The 10,267-nt window shown below is 38.9% G+C and overlaps 1 pseudogene; it reads left to right on the plus strand.

The window, feature by feature from the left end:
* Positions 1-263: 263 nt before the first annotated feature.
* Positions 264-9,884, plus strand: LOC100718620 (vomeronasal type-2 receptor 116-like; annotated as a pseudogene).
* The last annotated feature ends 383 nt before the right edge of the window (positions 9,885-10,267 follow it).

Here is a 10,267-nt window from a genome sequence, read left to right on the forward strand (position 1 = left end):
AGAAGTAAAAGCCCAAAAGGAGCCGCGGAGAGCGGACCGGTAGAGGCTTTGGGGCAGACTGAAGCACAAAAGGAGCCGCGGGGAGCGGACCAGAGGAGGCTTCAGCTGGGAGAACCCAGGGCAGGCTGTACGGAGAAGGAAAATAAAAAGAAAAGGTTGTCCACTACCAGACTTTGTCGTGTGTCCTTCCTGCCGGCCGGGAGCGGACATCGACAATATCTCTGGGATACGAGTTCCACAATTTCCTTTACAGTCACTGGAGAATGCTGGAGAGTTCCCTCATTTTGCTCACAGGCCAGGATGAGATCCCCAATTACTCCTGTAGGACAGAAAGCAAGTCCATAGCAGTGCTAACAGGAACCTCATGGGACACAGCTACTCACACTGGAAGCCTGCTGGAGCTCTACAAATTTCCACAGGTGAGGGTTGTGGGACAGGGGAAGATGAAACTCTGTGTTTGCTGGTTCCTTTCTCATGAGTATCAAAGAGGTAAAAGAAAGAAACTGGGTTTATGCATCTTTCCATGTGCATAATTTCAAAGAATAGGTACACAGAGACTTGGTGTGTTAGCTGTAAATTCTATCTCTGCACAAGGAGGAGAAAAAAGCAATACAATGAATTTTCCTGAAAGTTTGTATCTGATGCGTTACGTTCTAAAAATGGTATTAAAAATGGTAGTAGGGGTTGAAATGCACTATTTCCAGCTGTTATTTACTATACTTTGGTTCTGATACTTTTGGTTTGTATCAGTGATTTTCTACAGACTGTTTCCAATTCTTTTCCTTTTAGGTTTCCTTTGGCTCATTTGACCCTATGCTGAGTGACAGTGCCCAGTTTCCTTCTCTGTATCAACTGGCCCCCAAGGATGCATCTCTGGCCCTCGGCATGGTCTCCTTGATGCTTCATTTTGGCTGGACCTGGGTGGGACTGGTCATCACTGAAGGGCATAGAGGTCTTCACTTTCTCTCAGACATGAGAGCAGAGATGGACAGGAACAGAGTGTGTGTAGCATTTGTGAAATTTATTCCAACTCCTCTTGTGTCGTATGTCTCAAGTATACAGTCCACTGACATCCTGACAAAGGAAACATCACTAGTGAACGTGGTTGTCATTTACTATGACAGTGGTGGTTTAAATAAAGTAAACTATAACATAGGGCAACATTTAGTGACATGGAGAGTGTGGATCACAAACTCACAATGGCAAGCTGACATGACTGGGACCAGTTTCATACTTGACCCATTCCATGGGACTCTCATTTTTTCCAATCACCATGAAGAGATTTCTGGTTTTAAAAATTTTGTCCAGGCAGCCAACCCTCTCAAATACCCAGAAGACACTTACCTCACTATGTATTGGCACAAAAATGTCCACTGCTCATTCTCTGACTCTGACTGTGCACTGAGGAACTGTACACCTAATGCCTCTCTGGCATGGCTGCCTGTGAGTCATTTTGACCCAGCCATGAGTGTCACGAGTTACAATATATACAATGCCGCGTAGGCAGTGGCCCATGCCCTCCATGCGATGCTTCTTCAGCAAGAACAAAGACAAGAAGTTGGAAGTAAAAAAGCGATGGAGTTTTCTGCCTGGCAGGTACTGTGTTTTCCATTGGGTGGCATGCACTATCATCAGGGTGTCTAAGATTTCCAAAGCACTGCATCGAGAATGTTTGAAATTCTTTTCCAACAGTATGAGAAGTTGTGCACCAGGTAACTGTTAAGCAGGTAAATATTGATCTGGATAGAAATGATCACCAACCCAGAAACCACTCTCAAGATGAACACACATAGGAGGCAAGATCATTACTTTGGTTTAAGGAATGTCAAAGCCTTGCCTACCTAATATTTCTTCAAAAGTCTCATCAAGTGCTTAATGGGCAGTGAAAAATTTGTAGTTCTTTATGAACCAAAATGACTCTAAATCATAAGCTTGAGATATTATATGAATTTTCTCTTTTAATTATGAAACCTCTCATGATGATAATTTCATTTTGCGGATAGATGCTGTGGGAACTGAGAGAAAATAAGTATTGAAAGCTTAGATGACAGAGGTGGTTTCTTGCCTAACATGATTACTCACTATTTAAATAACCCTGGGTGAAATATTTTCTACTGAAAGTGACATTTTTTAAGCATTATGATATTTTAGACTTCCAGAGTGGTTAATTTTTCCTATATCATTAGATGTCAGTGCTAAAGTTGCATTATGAAAATAAAATGAAAGCCACTAGCCACTTGTTCCTATATTGATGTTTTCTGTCTTAATCGTGGAGCCCTGTTCACCATGGGATGATGTGTCTTTTTTAGCTCCACCCCTTTCTGAAGAATATCCAATTTAATAATCTTGCTGGAGACCAAGTGAACTTGAATGATGAAAGGAAGCTGCATGCAGAGTACGACATTCTCAATTCTTGGAATTTTCCTGAAGGCCTTAGACTCAAGGTCAATGTAGGAATGTTTTCCCCCCATGCTCCTCTTGGCCAACAGTTGTCTTTGTCTGCTGACATGATAGAGTGGGCTGCCACGATCACAGAGGTGTGTGATACCCAAAGATAATGCATGTCATTAACTATAAATAACATCATGATTATTATAGGTACTTTGTCCCAGATTTGACCATGAAAGAGAGAAATATTTAAGATGAATGATTCATTTTTTAATTTGAATCATTGAACAGTTTCTAATGAATGAGAAACATGCATTTCATCATAATTTGTGTATGTTTGTATATTTCATATAGTAAAATAGATGTGGCACTCAATTCCATAGTTGTATTTGTTTATGTATACAAATTAAGATTATTCCTCTAATTCTGAGGATAAAACCCTAAGAAGTAACGGGTGTACATGGTTTCTTTTAGACTCCCCGCTCTGTGTGCAGCGAGAGCTGTAACCCTGGGTTCAGGAAATCCTCTCAGGAGGGGAAGCCTGCCTGCTGTTTTGACTGCAACCCTTGCCTGGAGAACGAGATCACCAATGGCACAGGTAAGACTGCCTGAGGGACAAGCTCCCCACTCCCGTTTTACATTGACTGATCCATCCAAAAAGCAGGGAAAAATCTTGTAGAAGACACCATTGGTAGTAAACATCTTTCTTCCTAAAGTTTGAAATTTATTCATTCTGCTCAGTACTACAATGTCTTTAAAAACACTTTATGCCTTAAATTATGCTCCTTTATTGATTTTTTATTTTTCTGTCCTTTTCTTCTTTTTCCCTCTTTCCTCGCATTTCTGTGGAGTGAATCAAGGGCAGCTGTGCCACTGAGCAAACTCCAGTCACTTTTATTTTGTTTTTTTTAGATAGACTCACTGAATTTCCCCAGGTTTGTCTCACACGTGTGATCAGCTTGCAGCTTGGCTGGCGTTACAGGCACGCACCTTCTCTCCCCACACAGCTTTTCTAAGTTCTACCCCTCACATGAACTTTAAAGTACAGTCTTACTAAGTGCCAACAGTTTTGCATTTTTTTGAAACTACATTTCCATCACAGAAAGACAAGGACCCAGCATGTTCTAGTTTTGCAATTCCTAGCACTTTTCTTGACCAAAGTGGGTCCTCTAAGAGATTTTGTTTTGTTTGAAACAGAGGTATATCTTTGATGTAAACATGCTTATAATGCTGTGTAGCCCCCATTACTAAGTTTTTATCAGCACTGTTCATGAATTCACACATGACTGGAAGACATGACCTATGTGACGAGTTACAGTTCATGCCACACAGCTGCAATGGTCATATGCTTATAGATGAAGGGATTTCCTCAGTGATGCTGTCTACATTTTGGAAGGTGTCAAAGACCATTTACAGAGACAGTGACACCAAATCTAAAGAGTTGAAGCTTTAGGGACAAATGTACATCCTATACTATGCATACTAATGTGCTTTTGTATATATTTAAGTGCAGAAATACTGAAGTTCTACATTTTATTTTATTTGTTTTGTTTTTAGACAGGGTTTTGCTTTTTAGTTCAAGTTGGACTTGAATTCACTATGGAACCCAGGCTTCCCTCAAACTTATGGCAATTCTCCTGCCTTATCCTCCCACGTGCTGGGATTACAGGGATGTACAATTATGCTCAGCAAGTTCTGCACTTTAAATACTCATCACAAACTAAAAATGAAGAAGAAATTAAACAAAAATAAAATAACAGATAGGAAGCAATGTAACAGGGAATCCTAAACAATTAAAAGACATATATAAAGAAAATAAAATTAAAGTTGATTCTATTAAAAATAATTATAAAATCCAAATATATTTGAACATATAAAAAAGAAAAATGGCAAAATAATACAATACTGTGACCAAGAAGTAGATGATATGTGCATATATGCATTAAATTCCTATATAAATACACTAGAAATAATTCAACATCAATAGATACGAATGTTTACTTAAACTAAAATTCACAGGGAAATTCATCAGCAAAAGTCCTAAAGAAAATAAAGAATTGTCATAGTAACCAGTCTAACAAATTTGAGTGCATAGTTTAATATTTTCTCACAGTATTTATGTTGAGTAAAAGCATTAGTGGTAAAATTTGTGAACACTTGAGAGTCTGATGCTTCTGACTATGTGCTGACTTTAAGAACAGCATTAATGATTGTTTTGTCATAGCTGAAAATTCCATCATAAGGTACTGACTTGACAGACCACTTCTTATGACTGAACTAAACTTACGTATTTCATTCCACATTGAGACGTATATTCAGGAAGTCCATATTCAGTTTATGAAATACAATTAATATATTAGTTTCTGGAAATAGAGAAATGATATCTGTATGTGAAAAATATGTAACAAAACTGAACCCATTTCCACAACTTAAAATAATAAGAAAAGCAATGCTTGCAAAATTAGGACCAAGACAGTAACCAGCTTGGTAGGCAGGCAGCAGCCCACTCTGCCCAGTCACGCATCCCAGCAACCATAGGAAGCCAGTGCTTGCTGACAGCCAGCTCGGTAGGGAGGCAGCAGCCAGCCCAGCAACAGCACACCCAGTGCTACCATTGGATACCCATAGACAACACTGGCCAGGAGAACCCAATAGTCACACTCTAGAGAAACTGTAGCCAATGCAGGAAGTGCCTGGGACTCCACTACCCACTTGTTTGGAAGAACCCAAGAAAATGTCAAGACAAAGAAATGAAAGGCAGTCCCTGAACCCCAACCCAAGCACAGAAAATCCAGGAGATGAAAACATGGAAGAGACTAGGAATCAGATACCTGAAGTCTCTAAAACAAAGACAATTGATTTAAAGAAACAACTTCATGAGGCTACAAAAGAAATTATGACAGAAATACTATCTCAGGTAAAAGAAGAAGTTAAAAACATAATAAAAGTATTGCTAGGCCGAGGATTTAGCTCAGCGGCATAAGCACCTGCTTTGCAAGCATGTGGTCATGAGTCTGATCCCGGTACCAAAAAAAAAAAAAAAAAAAAGAATTGCTAAGCACCTCTAAAGAAGATATAGATTTAAAAAATAGAGAAGCATCAGAAAATGAGGGAAACCATGAATTAACAATATAAGACAGATTTAGAATGCATAAAACAGATTCAAAGAGATATCCAGAAAATTAAAAACTCCATTGAAAGCTGGCAAAACCACTTGAAAGAAACTAAAGGTAAACTTTCAGATCTTGAAGAAAGATGGGCAGCTTGCAATCACAAAAGGAAAGATCTCTTAAAAATAACAAGGAACCAGGAAATAACAGGACAATCACTGCAAGATGATGCAAAGAAACATAATTTAAGAATAATAGGTGTGAGTGAAAAATCAGGGGTCAACACAAATGATAGTACAATTCTGTTTACAGAAGTGATAGCAGAAAGCTTCCCAAACATGGTGAATGACATGATATTCATATAAATGAGGTATATAGAACTCCAGCTAGCCATAACCAAAGTAAATCTATACCCAGACATATAATAATCAAGATCCCAGAAATTCAACACAAGAACAGAATATTAAAAGATGTTAGAGGAAAAAATTAGATCACCTATAAAGAAAAGCCCATCAGAATCATGACAGACTTCTCAAAAAAAAATCAACTCAGGAAGAGCTTGTAGTGAAGTATTTCAAGTCCTGAAAGAAAACAACCTCCAACCGAGATCGATGTACCCTGAAAAACTATCTTTCAAAATTAATGGAGAGGGCTGGGGATTTAGCTCAGCAGCATAAGCATCTGCCTTGCAAGAGGTGGTCATGAATTTGATCCCTGGTACCGATAAAAAAAAAAAGAAACAAAATTAATGGAGAAACAAGATACCTCCATGACAAAGAATAACTGAAGGAAATCATGACCACCAAACAATCCTACAATGAACACTGAAGAATACTCTAAAGAGACATTTTTAAAAAGACCATGTTTCCAGAAACAGTGGCAGACGGGAATCACTGAGCAGGGCAGACAGTTGAATGGAGGGGAAAAGGAGGCAGCCAATGACAGGAAAATAGCAAGACAGAGATGAGCCAGTGCATGTTGGCCACAACCATTAATGTAAATGGCCTCAATTCACCAATAAAAAGAAACATAGACAGTGGATCAGGAGACAAGATCCATCAATAGGCTTTATTCACATTTAACTCAAAAGGAAGAACCATTTAACTCAAAAGGAAATTCTTAGACTAGAAGTCAAAGGAGAGAAAACAATGCTCTATGTGACACGGAATCAGAAAAAAGTAGGGATAGTTTGCCCATCAACTGCAGGATGAATAAGATAGTTATGGCATTTTTATACAATGGAAAGTTACTCAGCTATAAAGAAAGATAATCTTGAGGTTCTTGTAGGTAAATGGACACAACCTGAGATCATGCTCAGCAGTGAAATGGTTCAGAGTCACGTAGGTGAACATCGTGTTGTCTCCCTAGCATAAAAAACTGAAGGAGTTAGTGCAATCCAAAATGCACAACAGATGTGAAAATGAAAGGGACGGAGATGTCTAGAGGGGACAGTAGTGGCCATTGTTAATCTACATCCTGTTTTGAAACCCTGCATTGTTTTCATTGTTCTGTTCAGCTTGATTTTATTCTGTTTTGTTTTGATTTTTTCATATTTGATGGCATGCCATTTCAAAAATAACAAAATGTATTAGAGTAGCCATTCTTGATTTTCTATTATCTTGTTTTGAAGTCCTATATTGCTTTACTTGTTTTCTTGTTATTGATTTTGTTCTATTTGTTTTGTTTGATTTTATTATTTCTGATGGTATAAACAGCTACGTTGAAGATAACAAAGATACATTATGGTGGCTACTGTTATCCTGTTGTCTTGTTTTGAAGTCCTGTATTGCTTTCACTGTTTTGTTTTGATTGGTTTTGTTCTGTTCTGTTTGATTTTATTGTGCATGATGCTATGGAAGTTATTTTGAAGATAGCAAGAGGCATCATGGTAGACATTGTTGGTTTCCTTCTATCTTGTTTTGATGTCTTGTATCACATACATTGTTTTGTTTTGATTGTCTCTAAACTGTTTTATTTCTTTTGGTTTTATTCTCTTCAAAATAAAAACACTAGGACCAGAAACAAACTGTCTAAATCCTATCATGGTACTTATAAAATCTTAAAGTAAACTTTATATTTTGTGACTCAGTTTTTGAAACAATAGGACAAGAGGGCCAGGAATTTAGCTCAGTGGCATAAGTGCTTGCCTGGCCAAGTGCAAGGTCATGAGTTTGATCCCTGGTACAAAAAAAAAAATACAACAACAACTTCCCAAGCTACTTATACCAGATAACTCACCACAAGTTTAGGGCCAACCTGAATTACACAGCAATAGGTTCAGGAAAATGCAACCAAACAAAGGAAATATTTTGGAAAGGAAGAAATATGACTGATGTTTTTTTTTCCAGTGTATAACTTAATTTTGAATGTGTAACTTAAAAATCCACATAGACCAAACTAAAACACACACACACACAGCAGAGATAACAATACTACTAATCTGTTAATTCATCAGAAAGAACAATTTGTACTTCCATTGTTTGTTCTGGTCATTTTTTTCATGCCTAAATCTTGTATTCTGAACAATTACTTGGAAGATAACAATACATGATATGTTAATTAGTGTTAATTTTTAATTATTTTGTTTGAATTCTGTACTGTTTTTATTTTTATTGTTGTTTTGTTTTTAAAAGAAAAAATTACATTTGGCTACATCTTAAGTATTAGGTACCTACTTGTAAATCTTCTAGGAGTTTTGAAGAATATCATCATTTAGCTAAAGAAAGCATCTCACAAAAAAAAGGAAATAAGTAGTTTAATAAAGCACATTTGTGGATGCAAATGTTCAGTAAAGGGAGGATAGCAGTACTTAGCATTTTAGCCACTGATTCAAATCTACTGGCTTAAACATTGTAATCCTTCTTTTTTTGGTGCAAAATACAAACTTTAGTGAGGTGGCCATACTTACTCTGCCTGACATTAAGTACTATTTCTCATACATGTAATTTATTGGTATACAGCAAACATGTTGGTCCTTCAATCAGTGATAGTTCATTGAAGTAATCCCAAAGGGCATCACACTCAGAGGCTTTATTTAAATAAATAGGTCTATTAATCTTTAAAGAAACTAAAAATATATTTTAATGAATATGACAAATTAATAAGGAAAAAATAATAATGTTCTTCACTATTTAAGAAATGGGCAGTATTGTTGGGGGTGCATTTTCTCTATGGCATTCTTTTACTTGATGTCCATAGAAACAAAAGAAAAGCCAGGTGTACATAATGGTGAATGTCTGTAATCACAGCACTCTGAGAGCATTGCAAAACAATTGAAGTTGGATCTCAATCTAGGGAATATAGTGACTCAATTATATACTGTGTCAAAATATAAAACTTGTGAATTTAGCTCAGGTGCTCAATCAAACCTCCAATATTGCAAAAAGTAATATGAAATAGGAAAAAAGAAAGGAAATTTAAAGATTCTTAATCTATGTCTATGAATAAGAAAAAAGAAGGAACTTGAAGTTATGGCAATTTGAATTTCAAAACAGATATGGAGCAGTGTGTGAAATGTCCAGATCATCAGTATGCCAACACTCAGAGAAATCGCTGTCTTCCAAAAGTTGTGACCTTTCTGGCTTATGAAGATCCTTTGGGAAAAGCTCTGGCTGGCTCCTCCCTGAGTCTCACTGTCCTCACAGCTGCTGTCCTTGGGCTCTTTGTGAAGCACCGAGACACTCCAATTGTCAAAGCCAACAACCGGACTCTCAGCTACACCCTGCTCATCTCCCTCACCTTCTGCTTCCTCTGCTCCTTGGTCTTCATTGGCCGTCCCAACACAGCCACCTGCATCCTCCAGCAGACCACATTCGCAGTTGTCTTCACTGTGGCTGTTTCCACTGTCTTGGCCAAAACTATTACTGTGGTGCTGGCCTTTAAGGTCACTGCTCCAGGCCGAAGGATGAGGCAGTTCCTGGTATCAGGGGCACCAAACTACATCATCCCCATCTGCTCCCTGTTTCAACTCACTCTCTGTGGCATCTGGATGGGGGTAAATCCACCCTACATTGACACAGATCCCCACTCTGAACATGGCCACATCATCATTGTGTGCCACAAGGGCTCCCTCACTGCCTTCTACTGTGTCCTGGGATACCTGGGCTCCCTGGCCCTGCTCAGCTTCACTGTGGCTTTTCTGGCCAGGAACCTGCCTGACACTTTCAATGAGGCCAAGTTCCTGACATTCAGCATGTTGGTGTTCTGCAGTGTATGGATCACCTTCCTCCCCGTGTACCACAGCAGCAAGGGGAAGGTGATGGTGGCCATGGAGGTCTTCTCCATCTTGGCCTCCAGTGCAGGGCTTCTGGGCTGCATCTTTGCCCCCAAGTGCTACATTATTTTGTTAAGACCAGAAAGGAATTCTCTGCACAGGTTCAGAGATAAAACACATTCTGGGGCCATAAACACCTGAGAAGCCCTGGCAAAACCTAGCTGTCTGGGACTGCCACTGATGAGCCTGTCCCTCCGTGGGAACATGTGGGTCACCCTGGCAGACCTGGGTTGTCTTAGACTACCACTGCAGGCCTGTCCCTTGGGGAACCCACTCACCTCCTAGACCTAGTACTGCAGAGGATCTTTGGATCCAACCCCTTCTCCCAGAACCTTGGGTTACATAAGATTACCATGCTGGATCAATGGGAGACTCAGGAACCCCTCACCCAAGCAGAAGACCTCAGCAGGCTCCAGTCAGTGTGGCCAGTATGCCCCTAAAATAGAGGTAAATAAGAGTGGAAGTGAAACTCCCTCCAACTATAAGCCTTTGATGA

Source organism: Cavia porcellus, unplaced genomic scaffold, assembly GCF_034190915.1.
Source record: "Cavia porcellus strain 051 isolate PalLab524CR breed Dunkin Hartley unplaced genomic scaffold, mCavPor4.1 scaffold_17, whole genome shotgun sequence".
In the NCBI taxonomy this organism is placed as follows: Eukaryota; Metazoa; Chordata; class Mammalia; order Rodentia; family Caviidae; genus Cavia; species Cavia porcellus.